Consider the following 15899-nt stretch of genomic DNA (forward strand, 5'->3'; position numbering starts at 1 on the left):
CCTCTATTTGTGGTAAGATTAGTATAGTCTGTGTTTGGCTTTGTATTTGTGGAGCTCTGTCAAATGCCATATATCAATAAAAAGGCCTTTCCATTGTTAATTTGAAAACCTGACTGATATACCTTTAGATGTTATGAACTGAAGCAGATAGATGTGCATTTTTACAAAAGGTTTTTGGATTATCAGATTAACAAAGAGCACTGGCCTGACTCTGAACATGGTCCGAGTATGAAAATGAGTTAGGCAGGTTGAAAGTGTTGCTGCTCCCAGTACTGTATTTATGTCATATTCCCATTCACCGTCATTTTAACCACAATCTCAACTTGAGATGGGGGCCCATAAAGGTCTTAACAGAGGCCTTCAAGTAAGTGTTTTGTGATTAGAGCCTTATTTAGTTAAAAGTCATGGGCTTTGACCAACATCAACTGTTGGGACTAAGGTTCCTCAAACGTTCCTCTAGCTCACTTGCAACTCCAACCAGATGTCAATTGGGCTTTAAAAAGTTAAGCTGTGACCTTTGAGACTTGGCTAAAATTATGGAGGTTCATTTTATGGGTTGATAGAGTCCTGAGTCATATAATTAGGTATCAATCTTGTCTTCATGTATATTAACCACAGTTTGATATAAATAGAGGCATTTGAGTGGCTTTCAGATAAACACATGAATTTGCAGAAAATCTGAGATATGGTTCATGCATAAACAGAAGAGATTTAGTTTAATTTGGTACAGTGTTTGGCAAAGACTTTATAGGGCAAAGTACTTTTTATTGTGATGTACTCTTCTATGTTCTATTTTCATTGTTCCATGTAAGTGGGTCTAGCTCAGGAAATCACTTGGTCAGCATGGAAGGCTTGGGCTATATACTTGACCACTGCTACACAGCAGTCAAGGATGCCTACCGTTCCGTCCCACAACCTCACTTCGGAAAATCGGACCATCAGGCCATATTCCTCCTCCCGGCTTACAAACAGAAACTGAAGCGGGAGGTCACGGTGTCAGAAGTAGTGTTGCGTTGGATGGAGGAAATGAATGAGGTCCTCCATGACTGCTTCCGTGACTGCTTTGAATTGGTGGACTGGTTAGTATTCAAGGACTCTCCAGCTAACCTCGATGAGTATGCCTCAGCTGTCACGGACTTTATTTGGAAATGCACGGAGCATTGTGTGTCTCGCAAGATGATCCGGGTATTCCCTAACCGGAAATCTTGGATGAATTATGAGGTCAAGTGCCTTTTGAAGACTAGAGCTGTGGCTTTTAGGTCCGGGGATACCACTCACTAGGCGTGAACTCCGGAAAGCCAGTAAGGGTGCCAGGAGGCAATATCGAGCCAAGTTGGAAGCCCAGGCTAACCAGAGGGATGCCAGTAGACTATGGCAGGGTCTAAATGAGATTACTGGGCACAAAGAAAAGGCTGGGAATATCAATAACTGTGGCGCTTCTCTTCCTGTTCTCTTCCTGACAAACTTAACGTATTCTAAGATTCGAACAGAAGAGGAGCGTTCCGCTCCCTCTGGATGAACGGGACCTGGTGGCATCGAGGAGGATGTTAGAAGGGCCTTCCTGAAGATAAATCCAAGGAAGGCGACGGGCCCAGATGGTGTCCTGGGCCAGGTTCTCCGGGCCCGTGCAAGCGAGCTAGCTGGAGTATTTGCTGACATCTTCAACTGCTCCTTGCTTCAGTCTTAGATCCCCTCGTGTTTTAAGAAGGCAAGGTGCCTTCCCAGTGCCGAAGAAGAGCAAGGTGGCATGCCTGAATGACTATCGACCTGTGGCTCTGACATCAATTGCTATGAAGTGCTTCGAGAGATTAGTTATGGCACATATCAACCACAGCCTACCGGTCAACCTCAGCACTTTGCAATTTGCCTACCGGAGCAACAGGTCAATGGCAGATGCCATCTCTCTGGCCCTACATTCCTCCTTAGAACACCTGGAGAATAAAGACGTATACGAAAGGCTCCTTTTCATTGACTACAGCTCTGCCTTTAATACCATCATTCCAAATAAACTAATTCCTAAGCTCCAGAACCTGGGCCTTAGCACTCAGATCTGCAGCTGGATCTTCAACTTCCTCACAGACAGGACCCAGGCTGTAAAAATAGGGGACAAGCTCTCCTCTACAATCACTCTGAGCACCAGTGCCCCACAAGGCTGTGTACTCAGCCCCCTGCTGTACTCAATGTACACCCATGATTGTGTAGCCAAGTTTCCATCAAACTCAATATATAAGTTTGCTGATGACACAACAATTGTAGGCCATATCTCAGGTAATGATGAGTTTGAGTACAGAGAGGAAATTAAGAACCTGGCGGCATGGTGCGAAGACAATAACCTATCCCTCAACGTCAGCAAGACGAAAGAATTGGTTGTTGACTTCAGAAGGAGTAGCGGACCACACGACCCCATTTACATCGGTGGTGCGCAAGTGGAACAGGTCAAAAGCTTTAAGTTCCTCGGGGTCAATATCACAAATGACCTGACTTGGTCCAACAAAGCAGAGTCCACTGCCAAGAAGGCCCACCAGCGCCTTTACTTCCTGAGGAAACTGAAGAAATTTGGCCTGTTCCCTAAAACCCTCACTTATTTTTATAGATGCACCGTAGAAAGCATTCTTCTAGGGTGCATCACAACCTGGTATGGAAGTTCTCCTGTCCAAGACCGGAAGAAGCTGCAGAAGATCGTGAACACAGCGCAGCACATCACACAAACCAATCTTTTGTCCTTGGACTCACTTTACACCGCACGCTGTCGGAGCAGTGCTGCCAGGATAACCAAGGACATGACCCACCCAGCCAACACACTTTTCGTCCCTCTTCAATCCGAGAGAAGTCTCAGGAGCTTGAAGACTCGTACAGCCAGATTTGGGAACAGCTTCTTTCCAACTGTGATAAGACTGCTGAATGGATCCTGACCAGGATCTGGGCCATACCCTCCAAATAACCGGAACTGCCTCTCGGTTTTTTTGCACTACCTTACTTTCCATTTTCCTATTTTCTATTTATGATTTATAATTTAACTTTTTAATATTTACTATCAATTTGTAATCCAGGGAGCGGGAAGCACAGAATCAAGTATCGCTGTGATGATTGTACGTTCTGGTATCAATTGTTTGGCGACAATAAAGTATAAAGTATATAACTCTACGGACATAGGGAGTTCTATTTCCTAATATTCAAATAAACCCAAATAAATTTACATGAATTACTGTCCATACTACTCAATGATCATAAAATTTGAACATAAATTCATTATCCAGCAGAATAAATGCATATTTTATGTACGTGCTGAAGTAGATATTTCAATTGATGAACAATTTTCCTGGGTTATTTGGTGTCCTTCACTACTGCTTTCACTCCTGACCATTTACAAAACTGTGTTGCATTATGCAATCTCCAATAAATGCTCTTACTTCAAACAGTAAATCCCTGTTACATTGTATGATCTTTAGTGAGTCTTTTATTTATAAACTACTCACGGCTCCTCCAGATTAGCAACACCTTCTCACCTGGAAATGCTTTGTGTTCAAAGCTGAATCAGTATAGATGATTCACATCTCGTAGAGCAAATTCCTTAACGAAGAACTCTGAATAATTCATCAGTGTTATATCCTTCTCGCCACTTTCTGGAGATCTGAAGGAAGCATTATAATGAGAGGTTGTTGTTCTGAATGAATATCCATAGTTGGTTCAAGCCAAAGCTTTTGATTGAAATATATAGTTCATGACAGGATCAAAAATGGACAATGTTTAAAACAAAGCTGTTTTAAATGAATTACTAAATTCACTATCAGCAACCCAAACATCACACCCCATTACTATGGATAACCTGAACCATTTTCTCCTGACAAATTTTGGTTTTCAGATTATGTATTACACATTGATGTAATGACTTTTCCATTCCAGCTTTGGGCTTAAATTGACATATAATACACATAATTATAAATTACTCGTTTCAGGGAAGCAGATGCCATTTAAAAGTTAAATACAAAATATCATCTGCTAATTTAACTTTACGTTTTGTGATGGAGAAATGAATGTGGTATTGAGGCAATATGCAAAGGCTCAGCATTTATTTCAGCTTCAGTGGTCTGAGAATGGAGTAAAAATTAAATTCATTCCCTCCTGATTAAATTTGCTCACTCCACATGCAACCAAAGTTACATTTTTTCACCATTTTCAACTTCCCTCATTAATGTGGGAAACATAAAATTACAAAGAAATAGTTGAAATCCCCATGACTACCGTTAAAAAGGCTCCCCGTGTATAGATGTTTTTGCAAGGAATTAGGAACAATGTAAAGCAGAGATCGACTATTTTGGTGGATTAGTCCACGCCAACAATTCTCATTTGCTGAGTCTTCTCCCATATTTACTAATCTAACCCTATTGCTATAATCCTCCAATCCTTCTCTCCTCATATGATTAATCTGTCTATAACATTTATACTATTTCCTCACACATGAATTACACTCCTTGGATTAGAAAAAATTCTTTTGAATTTCCTATTTGTTTCTTTGGTGACTATCTTACTGATCACTAGTTTAGATCCTTCTCAAAGGCAAAAACATTCTCTCTAACTGTATTCATGCAGAACCATGCATGATTTAAAAGAACTCTTGAAGGTCACATGCTTATTCTGTCCATCCTTTCCTCTTTGTATACGAGCAACATGGTAGTGCAGCCATGAGTGCAACACTATTACAGTTCCGAACGCCACAGTTCAGAGTTCAATTCCCGCATCCCCTGTACATTCCTCCTGTGTGCGTGTGAGTTTTCTCCAGGTGCTCTGGTTTCCTCCTACAGTCTGAAGACATACTGCTTAATAGGTTAAGTTGATCTTTTTAAATTGTCCTGTGATTATACCAGGAGTTAAACCGGGGGATTGCTGGGCGGCACAGCACGATGGGCTGGAAGGGACTTTTGCACTGTATCTCTAAATAAATAAACAAACAAACAAACAAATAAATAAATAGAAAGGTAGATAGATAGATAAATAAATGTATGCATGTATGTATGTGTGTAAATATGTAAACAAATGTGTAATTCCTTCCAGTCTTCATCTTCCTAGTTTAAACTGACCTTTAACTTGATCCTTAGCTAAAATAATCTCCAACCTGCAGAAAATATCTCAAATAACCACTGGAGCAATTTGCACTATGTACATATCTTTACAGTGGCATGAAGCAGAGCAAGGAGTCTTTACCGCCAAGCACCCAGAATGCCTTGCCTGCTTCCCAGATCAATAATCCCCCTCTAATTATAGTAGTGGTTAAGATTTGTTATGATCCATCAAAGGGTTGATCATCGAATTCATTCGAAACAGAAGTCAAAAGATTTCTGGATACCAAGGAATCAAATGACATGGGGAAAGTGGCTCAGATAGAACAGGGGTGCCCAACCTTCTTTGCACTGCGGACCGGTTTACTATTTACAATATTCTTGCGGACCGGCCGACCCGGGGGGGGGGTGCTGTGGTAGGGTTGCCAACGGACAAGAGTAGCAGTCAAATACATTGTTTACCCCACGAAAGACTACAATAACCATGAAGCCTTGCACGGGCACCAGGGCGCATGCGTGACCTGCCGATTCCCCCCCCCCCCAAAAAATCATTTTTGACGATTCTGTTCAGGGGGGTGGGGGGTGTTAGTCACGACCGGAATATAGATGATAAATGGCTAATACACTCAATTTCGTTTCTAAAAGGGTTTATCTAACAATTTAATATTAAACACACAGCGCATATTTTCCTCGTATGAATATAGTGTTAAGTCAATTATCGGGGAGGACAGGGGAGCTTGAAGTAAGCGTTGAACAAACTTCCAGTAGAAGTAGTAGAGGCAAGTTCGATATTATCATTTAAAGAAAAATTGGACAGGTATATGGGCAGGAAAGGAATGGAGGGTTATGGGCTGAGTGCAGGTCGGTGGGACTAGGTGAGAGTAGCGTTCGGCACGGACTAGAAGGGCAGAGATGGTCTGTTTCTGTGCTGTAATTGTTATATGGTTATATAAGTCAGTTGGGGACCCCTGATAGAAGTCCACTTATAAGTCAATGGCATCATAACATTTTAAGTTACGTTTGGATATTAAACACACAGCACATATTTTCCCCGTATGAACATATAAAATCATTGCAACACACCAATATCGCTGAATCAGTGGGAGTCCTGGGCTTGTTTCCCTGCAACAAGACGGTGCCATCGAGGGGTGATGGGAGACAGCGATACTCGAAGGGGGTTCCTTATGTCCAGTCTATTCTGCAATTTAGTTTTCATTGCATTCATTGCAGAGATATGTTGGAAATGGAAGCAACGTTTTCAGTGCTTTCATGGCTATCTCAGGATATTCAGCCTTGACTTTGATCCAGAATGCCAGCAGAGATGCTATGTCAAACATACTTTTCAGCCCGCCGTCATTTGCAAGCTCGAGGAGTTGATCTTCTTCCCGCACTGACATGGATAACGCGTGGGTAATGACCTCATGTGCGTTCAAGTTCAACAGTGGGTGACAGGGAATGAAGAAAGGTGCAGCTGACTCATATCGCCAAATCATATCGTTTCCTTGCAGCCCGGTGGTTGGGGACCACAGAAGAAGATTACTCAAGTTCTTGCTGAATGGTGGAGCAAATCTGAAATGCTAAGTGGGCTACTCCTGCTGTTACCTCTTATAGAAACATAGAAAACCTACAGCACAATACAGGCCCTTCGGCCCACAAAGCTGTGCCGAACATGTCCTTACTTTAGAAGTGACCTAGGGTTACCTATAGCCCTCTAATTTTCTGAGCTCCATGTATCTGTCCAGGAGTCTCTTAAAAGACCCTATTGATGTATTGTGAGTAGTTTTAGACCCTTATCAAAGAAAGGTTGTGCTGGCATCTACAGGGTCCAGGGGAGGTTCAGAAGAATGATCTCGGCAATGAAAAGGTTAATGCATAAGGAACATTTTATGGCTCTGGGCCTGAACTCACTAGGGTTTCAAAGAGTAAGGGGGACAATCTCATTGAAATTTATTAAGGATTGAAAGGTCTATAAAGAGTGGATGTGGAGAGGATGTTTTCCATAATGTGAGAGTCTAGGACCAGAGGGTACAGCCTCAGATGAAAAGGATGTCCCTTTAGAACAGAGATGAGGGTGAATTTCTTTAGCCAAAGGATGGTGAATCTGTGGAATACATTGCCACAGACAGCTGTGGAGGCCAAGTCATTGGGCCAAAGTGGAGGTTAATAGGTTCTTTATTCGACAAAGGTTATGGGGAGAAAGGGGAGAATGGGGTTGAAAGGGATAATAAATCAGCCATGATGGAATAGTGAAGCAGACTCAATGGGAAGAATGGCTTCATTCTGCTTCTATAAATTATGGCCTTATGGTCTTCATACTAGATTACAAAATCGCAATTTGCCATTCGAGTGCTGGATATTAAGATTTTTCAGCACCAGTTCTTGGGATTCTCTCTGCCTCTTGTTAAACATCAGAGCTGCTTCACCATATGTGACAACTGAGGGAGAAACTTTCTCAGATATTGGGCAAATGCCAGCTGATGTTGGACTCCTGCCATATCTGTTCAAGCAAGCATCTCTAAAACTGATTTAATTTTGGCTCAATCTACACACAGTCCTTAGCCTGCAGCTATATGAGCAAATTCTTGCCTCCTAAATTTCACTTCATGTTTATTTAAGACTTCTCCACACTCATTGCATGTAAATAAGAAAGGTACAAATACTCTGATGGGATTATGCTACAGAAACCCCCTTACCACCATAGGTACTGGAACATTGATGAATAGATACACAGGCAGATTAAGGAAGAGTGTAATAGCAACAAGCTTGTTGTAGTGGGTGACTTTAACTTACCTGGTGTAGACTGGGACCTCCTTAGTGCAAGTGGTTTAGACAAGGTGGAATGTGTCAACTGCAAACCAGAGGCTTTTTTAGATCAATATGTAGATAGTCCAACAAGAAGAGGGGCTGTACTGGACTTGGTGTTGGGCAATGAGCATGGCCAGGTGATCAATGTTTCAGTGGGAGAACAGTGACATCAAGGAAGTAGTCTTAAAAAACATTAAGGTAGATAAGTTCCCAGGGCTTGACGGGATATGCCTAGGTTATTGAAAGCAGCACGAGATGAGATTGCTAAACCCTTGACCAGTATCCTGATATCCTCACTAGCCACAGTCCCAGAGGACTGGCAGGTAGTTAATGTTGTTCTGTAATTCAAGAAGGGAAAGTGAGGAGAAATGCCATTTGATGCCATTGGTGGTAAATTTGTTGAGAATTGCCCATACTACTTTATCTACAAAATATCAGCTGTCAAGGCAGAGGAACTTTTCACAAATAATTAAAGGAAAACAGTTCCACAAACACAAGAAAATCTGCAGATGCTGGAAATCCAAGGCAAGACACGCAAAATGCTGAAGGATCTCTGCAGATTAGGCAGCATTTTATGGAAATTAATAACCACAGTCCTGATGAAGGGTCTCAGCCTGAAACATCAATTGTTTATTCATTTCCATAGGTGTTGCCTGCCCTGCTGATTCCCTCCAGTATTCTGGGTGTTTTGCTAAAGGAAAACAGTTGTTGGTCCTGGTTTTATAAAATATATATATATTTTAAATATTTCTTCAATTTTTCCACCCTTCCTGTTTCCTCCCAGATGATTGACCTGGAAACCCATATGATATTTGTCTCCTCCCCCACCCCCTCCTTAACAAAGGCCCACCTGGGAGAAGTCACCAAGGGTATCTGTGCACACACCCATAAACACTCCATGGAAACTGGCTTCCAATCATTTATCATTCATCACATGACTCAGGGAGATGGTGTTATCAAGCTTGATATCACCCATAGTCCAACACGCCTCTCAGCCCAGAGGAGCTCCTAATGTCCATACAATCGGCAAGGTAACAGTGAAACTCACACCTAGAATTACATCCTGAGCCAATCATCATGCCTGTACTGCATAAGACAACAACAGTAACCATCATAAGCAACAATTTAATTAATTCCACTTTTGCATGTTTATAATGTTTTATTGGCTTCTTTGTACAAATGAAGTGGAGTTACATTGCATTGGCTCCTGTGCCTATTTGAAGTGGCAGGTAGTTGGCTGACTGAGTGTAAAACACTCATTGTCCAAGCAATAAGCACCGATTTCAATGAAAACAAAAAAATATTGTTCCTTGTTTCTCATCAGTTGTTGTGTTAAGCCATTGATGTCCAGGTGATTCTTTTCCACTGCTTTTCCATGCAGAAGGAATGCACTGTCTTGTTGCATATTTTAACAAAAGCAGAATGTACTTCTTTCGTCTGCAACTGCCACACCACAGTGATTCTTTGAGATTCCATTAGTCTTTGCTTGCGGCTTTTTTTCTGTCACCCCTGGTAATTTACTTGGTTTTACAAACTGCATCTCATTCTGTCTTGTTGGTTTTAATTCAAACCTCCTGCTGCATGACAAATCTTTTCCTTTCTCTCTAAGGTCAGGCAGGTTTCTCAGAACAATCTCTTGTGCCCCTTTGAGTCTGCAGTTACAACATAAGTCTGCCTCTGTGTATTTCTTCCAGTGTATTTGCATGAAATTCAAAACTATTGGCAAGTTTTCACAATGCTCTTCTGCATTGATCACACAATTCACCAGTATCTTCCCTTCTTGTATTAAATTTATACCTTCCGAAGGGATTTTTCTCCACAGTTGACAAGATCCATAACATTGCCTCAATATTAATCAGGTGCTCTTTCCCCTCTATCTCAGTCTGTCTAAGTAAAATAAATTTCAAATGCTTTTACCTCTATAATGGTACGAAATGTCACCATAGCGTGTTCCATCTTCTCCTCCAGTTCCACTAGTGCAATGTCATTCCGCTAAGCTAACTCAAATATCTTCCATTTCTTTGCAACATAGCTATCATGCATTTCCCAAAACCGCTGTGATCACTTTTACACACTATGACCAGCTCCAAGAAATTCGGCAAATCCAAATGAGATTTGCTTTAAACAAGTATTTCCATCCATCACCACATGTATTGATTTTATTATGAGCACAGCTGGGACTTTTTACAAATGAGAAATCAAATTTTCTTTCAAGTAAAATAAAGCAATTGCTTTAAAGAAAGGGGAGAAGGAATGTTACAGTCTGCTTTAATTTTGCTGCTTTCACAGGAACAGCTAAGAATGTAAATAAACAAACCCAGATGCTACTGAGGAATGTGGTAGAACAAAAGGATCTGGGCATACAGATCCATATTTCCTTGAAAGTGGCTTCACAGGTAGATAAGGGTCATCAAGAGAGCCTTTGGCACATTGGCCCTCATAAATCAAAGTATAGTACTGAATATAAGAGTAGGAATGCTATGTTGAAGTTGTAGAAGACATTGGTGAGGCTTAATTGTGTATATTTTTGATCACCCACCTACAGGAAAAATATCAATAAGCTGGGAGGAGTTCAGAGAAAACTTATAATAATGTTGTTGGGACTTGAGGACCTGAGTTTAGAGAAAGGTTGAATAGCTGAGGATTTTATTCTCTTGAGCATAAGAGAATGAGGGGAGATCTTAAAGAGGCACACAAAATGATAAAGGGTAAGGATAGGGTAAATATCTGCAAGCGTTTTCCCCTGAGGTTGGATGAAATTAGAACTGGAGGTCATAGGATTATGAAAGATGAAATTCTTACAGAACGCACCCGGCCATGCCAGCCTCCAGAGTTTAGAGATTCCAGTTCTCCAGAGTCTGGCTAGCTTGCGTGGTCCCTTTAAAATTTTGACAAACTCCACTAGTTGGTGGCCATATTTTGGTGCCACGGTTTAGATATTTAAAGAGCACCTGAACTCAGGTTCGGTGCTCAAACATCAGCTCAATCTAGGTTTAGTCTGTCATTGCGTTTAGGATTTCTGTCTCATTTAGATTTTCATCTAGTCTTGTCAGGTTCTCATCTACCATCTAGTCAAGAATCCTGTTCTCTTCTCCGTCTCAAAATTGTTTCTCGATTCTCATCTCCAGCACTGGGCCTCTCATCACAGAAATACTTAAGGGGAATCTCAAAGTTCAGAGTAAATTTATTATCAGAAGTAGATATATGTCACAGTATGGTATCCTGAGATTCATCTTTGAGGGAATTCATAGTAAATACAAAGAAAAACAATAGAATCAATAAAAAATTACACACAAAGACAGACAAACAACCAATATGCAAAAGTCAGCAAATTCTACAAATGCAAAAAGAAAACAAAATAATACATAAGTAAGTAATAAATAGTGTTGATTACGGGAGTTGTAGAGTCCTTGAGACTGAGTCCAGAGGTTGTAGAATCAGTTCTGTGTTAGGTTAATGAAGTTATCCACTCTGGTTCAGGAGCCTGTTGGTTGAGGGGTAATAATTGTTCCTGAACCTCGTGGTGTTGAACCTAAGGCTCCTGTACCTCCTTCCTGATGGCAGTAACAAGAAGAGGGCATGGCCTGGATGATGAGGGTCCTTGATGATGGATGCTGCTTTCCTGTGACAGCACTCGCTCAGTGGTGGGGAGGGTTTTAGCTGGGATGGACTGGGCTGTATCCACTATTTTTTTGTAGGCTTTTACATTCAAGGGTGATGCACCATCAATAACTCCAAAAGACTGGAAGTAGAGTAAATACTGAAAGGCTTTTATCCGCAGTAAAATATGACCTCCAGCATGCTGAGTGTCTGCCCCTGGACTGAGAGGAGGAGCCACAGGGGCAGTCAGCAGAGGGGCGTCTCCAGACAGACGGTGGTTGTGCTGGCTCCGGCCTGACTTGAGGCGTCAGTAATTTCTCATGTGTGTGCATCACACCCGGTATGGGAGTGTCGTGTGGCGTCTGTGTAGGGCTTGGAGTGCGCCGTGTCTGGTGGGTATATATATCGGTGGATACGGGGTTAATAGTCACCACGGAGTGTTCAGGGTAGGGGCCCGGTGCTCCTGCGGGCGCCAGGTCGCGGATGGAGACCGTGTCCTCCCGCCCATCAGGTAAAACCACATAGGCATACTGGGGGTTCGCATGAAGTAAGTGAACCCTCTCGACCATCGGGGAGTATTTTTTACTCCTCGCATGTTTCTGGAGCAGCACTGGCCCTGGGGACATCAGCCAAGTTGGTAGGGTGGTCCCAGTGGTCGACTTTCTGGGAAATGAAAAGAGTCGCTCATGAGGAGTGGCATTGTTGGACGTGCATAACAGGGAGCAGATGGAGTGGAGTGCCTCGGGAAGGACCTCCTGCCAACGGGAGATCGGCAGTCCCTTTGACCTGAGGACTAAGAGTGTGGCCTTCCACACCGTGGCATTCTCCTTCTCCACCTGTCCATTCCCCCGGGGATTATAGCTCGTGGTCCTACTAGTTGCAATTCCCCTTGCCAGCAGGTACTGGCGCAGCTCGTCACTCATAAACGAGGACCCTCTGTTACTGTGGATATAGCATGGGTATCCGAACAGAGTGAAGAGCTTGCGCAGGGCTTTTATAACTGACGTGGTAGTGGTGTCCGGGCAGGGGTTGGCGAAGGGGAACTGTGAGTACTCGTCAACAATGTTAAGAAAGTACACATTGCGGTCGGTGGAGGGAAAGGGGCCCTTAAAGTCAACACTCAGTCACTCAAAGGGACGAGTGGCCTTGATGAGTGGTGCCTTTTCGGGTCGGTAGAAGTGCGGTTTGCACTCTGCACAGACTTGGCAGTCCCTAATCATTGTCCTGATCTCCTCAAGGGAGTAAGGCAGGTTCCGGGCTTTCACGAAGTGGAAAAGCCGGATGGCCCCTGGGTGGCAAAGATCTACATATAGGGCATATAGCCGGTCGATCTGCGCGCTGGCGCACTTTCCCCAGGATAGGGCATCAGAGGGCTCGTTGAGCTTCCCAGGCCTGTACGTGATGTCATAATTGTACGTGGAGAGTTCGATCCTCCATCTCAGAAGTTTATCATTTTTGATTTTGCCCTGCTGTTGGTTACTAAACATGAATGCGACTGAGCGCTGGTCAATCAGCAGAGTGAACTTTTTGCTGGCGAGATAGTGCCTCCAGTGCCTAACAGCTTCCACTATGGCCTGGGCCTCTTTCTCCACGGCGGAGTGCCGAATTTCAGGGCCTTGAAGAGTACAGGAGAAGAACGCCACCAGTCTTCCTGCCTGGTTGAGGGTAGCAGCCAGCGCAAAGTCGGAGGCGTCACTCTCTAGTTGGAAGGGAACGGCCTCATCCACCGCATGCATTGCTGCTTTGGCAATGTCCCCTTTTATGCAGCTGAAGGCCGCGTGGGCCTCGGCTGAGAGGGAGAATGTGGTGGACTTGACCGGGGGCGGGACTTGTCTGCGTAGTTAGAGACTCATTGGGCATAATATGAAAAGACGCCCAGGCAGCTTTTGAGGACTCTGAGGGTGTTGGGAAGAGAGAGTTCCAACAGGGGGTGCATACAGTCGGGGTCAGGGCCAATGACTCCATTCTCCATAACACACCCAAGGATAGCAAGTCGGGTGGTTCTGAACACACACTTGTCCTTGTTATAGGTGGGATTGAAAGCTTTGGCCACTTGGAGAAATTTTTGGAGGTTGTTGTCGTGATCCTGCCGGTCATGACCGCAGATGGTGATGTTATCCAGATATAAGAACGTGGCCTTCAGTTGGCACTGGTCCACCATCCGGTCCATTGCCCTCTGGAAGACAGATACACCGTTCGTGACACCGAAGGGGACGCGCAGGAAGTGATAAAGCCTGCCGTCCGCCTCGAAGGCGGTGTAAGGGCGGTCCTTCCGGTGGATGAGGAGCTGGTGGTAAGCGGATTTTAGGTCTATGGTTGAGTACACCTTGTACTGTGCTATCTGATTGACCATATCCGTGATGTGGGGTAGAGGGTACGCATCGAGCTGCGTGAACCTATTGATGGTCTGGCTATAGTCCACAACCATCCTATTCTTCTCCCCGTTCCGAACAACCACCACCTGCACCCTCCAAGGACTTGTGCTTGCCTCAATGACCCCCTCCCTGAGCAGCCGCTGCACCTCCGACTTAATGAAGGCTCTGTCCCCCGCGCTGTACCTCCTGCTTTTAGTTGCCACAGGTTTACAGTTGGGGGTCAGGTTGGCGAACAGCGGTGGGGGAGGGATCTTGAGGGTGGAGAGGCCACAAGTGGTGTCTGTAGTGCGGCTGTTGGCATGATGTCGGGTGGGATGCGCGGGTCGGTGTGTGTGGGTGGTCAGTAGCGGGGTATGTGACGTATCCCTACAAAACTGGGGATTTACAACAGTGATTGGTGGGAGGGGCCCATCATACTCCATTGTCACGCTTTTCAGGTGGCTCTGGAAGTCGAGCCCCAATAGCACAGGGGCACACAGTTGAGGCATAACCAGTAACGTAAAGTCTCGATATTCTGTGCCCTGCACTACTAACGTCGCTACACAACCCCCCCCAGATGTCTGTTGTATGTGACCCGCAAGCCATGGCGACCCTCTGTCTTACCGGCCGTATCGTGAGTCCACAATGCTGCACCATGTCTGGGTGGATAAAACTCTCTGTGCTGCCTGTGTCAAACAGGCAGCTTGTCCTGTGCCCCTCCACCAGGATGTCCATCATTGACCTCGCGAGCTGGTGGGGAGCGCTTTGGTCGAGATTCACGGAGGCCAGGGTTGGGTCGCGGTCTTGGTCCGGCACGGTGGGGTGCCCCATGAGCACCTGTTGGTCGCAGGCCGTTGGAGGTGGCGCCGACCAAGATGGCCGCCCCCATGTCTCGCACGTGGTGGCGACGTGCAGGGAAGATGGCGGCAGGCAAGATGGCGACCCCCATGTCTCGCATGCGGCACTGCTCGATCCCGCTCGCGGTTTGGACTTACAGACCTTGGCAAAGTGGCCCTTCTTTCCGCAGCTGGAGCAGGTAGCTTCTCGGGCCGGGCAGCGTTTCTGGGGGTGCTTCTCGAGTCCGCAGAAGTAGCACTTCGCGGACTCATGACTGGCAGCAGCCGATGTCGATTCGCCGGCGGGTTGTGGGTCTGCGGCTCCCACAGGGTCATCAGGGGATCACATGCCTGGAGAGCCTCAGAGTTGTGCAGAGCGGCCTTCAGTGTGTCGGCCAGCTCAATCACCGAACGTAAGGTAAGATCAGCTTCTTCCAGCAGCTGCTGGCGCACATACACCGACCTGGTCCCCGTGACGAAGGCATCTCTCACTAGGAGCTCCACATGCTGTTCTGCCGTCAGCCCCTAGCAGCCGCAGGTCCGCACGAGTGTCTGTAGTGCCCGGACAAACTCAGCACTCGATTCCCCAGGCCGCTGGTGGCATGTCGCTAAGTGTTGCCGTGCATAGACGGTGTTTACTGGCCGCAGGTATTGTCCTTTCAGTGCGCTCATCGCGCCGTTGTAACTCGGCTGGTCTCTGATTGTCGAGTAGACCCGTGGACTGACCCTGGAAAGGAGAACTCTGTGCTTCGCTGTGGAGTCAGTCACTTCAATCGCCTCTAGGTATGATTCGAAGCAAGCCGGCCAGAGTTCAAAAGCATTTCCAGCTTCAGGTGTTTGCAGGTCGAGGTCTAACTTGTCGGGTCTCAGAAAGCGTTCCATGCATTAAAATTACTGCGAATAAAATTGATGCATCATCAATAACTCCAAAAGACTGGAAGTAGAGTAAATACTGAAAGGCTTTTATTCGCAGTAAAATGTGACCTCCAGCATGTTGAGTGTCTGCCCCTGGACCGAGAGGAGGAGCAATGGCCCAATCGCCTTTATTCAGGGGTCTGTGGGAGGAGCCACAGGGGCAGTCAGCAGAGGGGCGTGTCCAGACAGGTAACCCATTGACAACATTATATGGTTTACCACAAAGGGCATTAGTGTTTCCATACCAGGCTGTGAAGCAATCGATCAACATATTCTCCACCGTACATCTATAGAAGTTTGTCAAAGTTTTAGGTCCATGCTGAATCTTCACA

The 15899-nt window shown here is 45.0% G+C and overlaps 1 protein-coding gene across 10 annotated transcripts in view; it reads left to right on the forward strand.

Annotated features, from left to right (window-relative positions):
* Positions 1-15899, forward strand: part of sgcg (sarcoglycan, gamma) — a 620033-nt gene that overhangs the window by 489802 nt on the left and 114332 nt on the right. The gene's annotated exons all lie outside the window — the stretch shown is intronic.

This window comes from Mobula hypostoma, chromosome 7, assembly GCF_963921235.1.
Source record: "Mobula hypostoma chromosome 7, sMobHyp1.1, whole genome shotgun sequence".
Lineage (NCBI taxonomy): Eukaryota > Metazoa > Chordata > Chondrichthyes > Myliobatiformes > Myliobatidae > Mobula > Mobula hypostoma.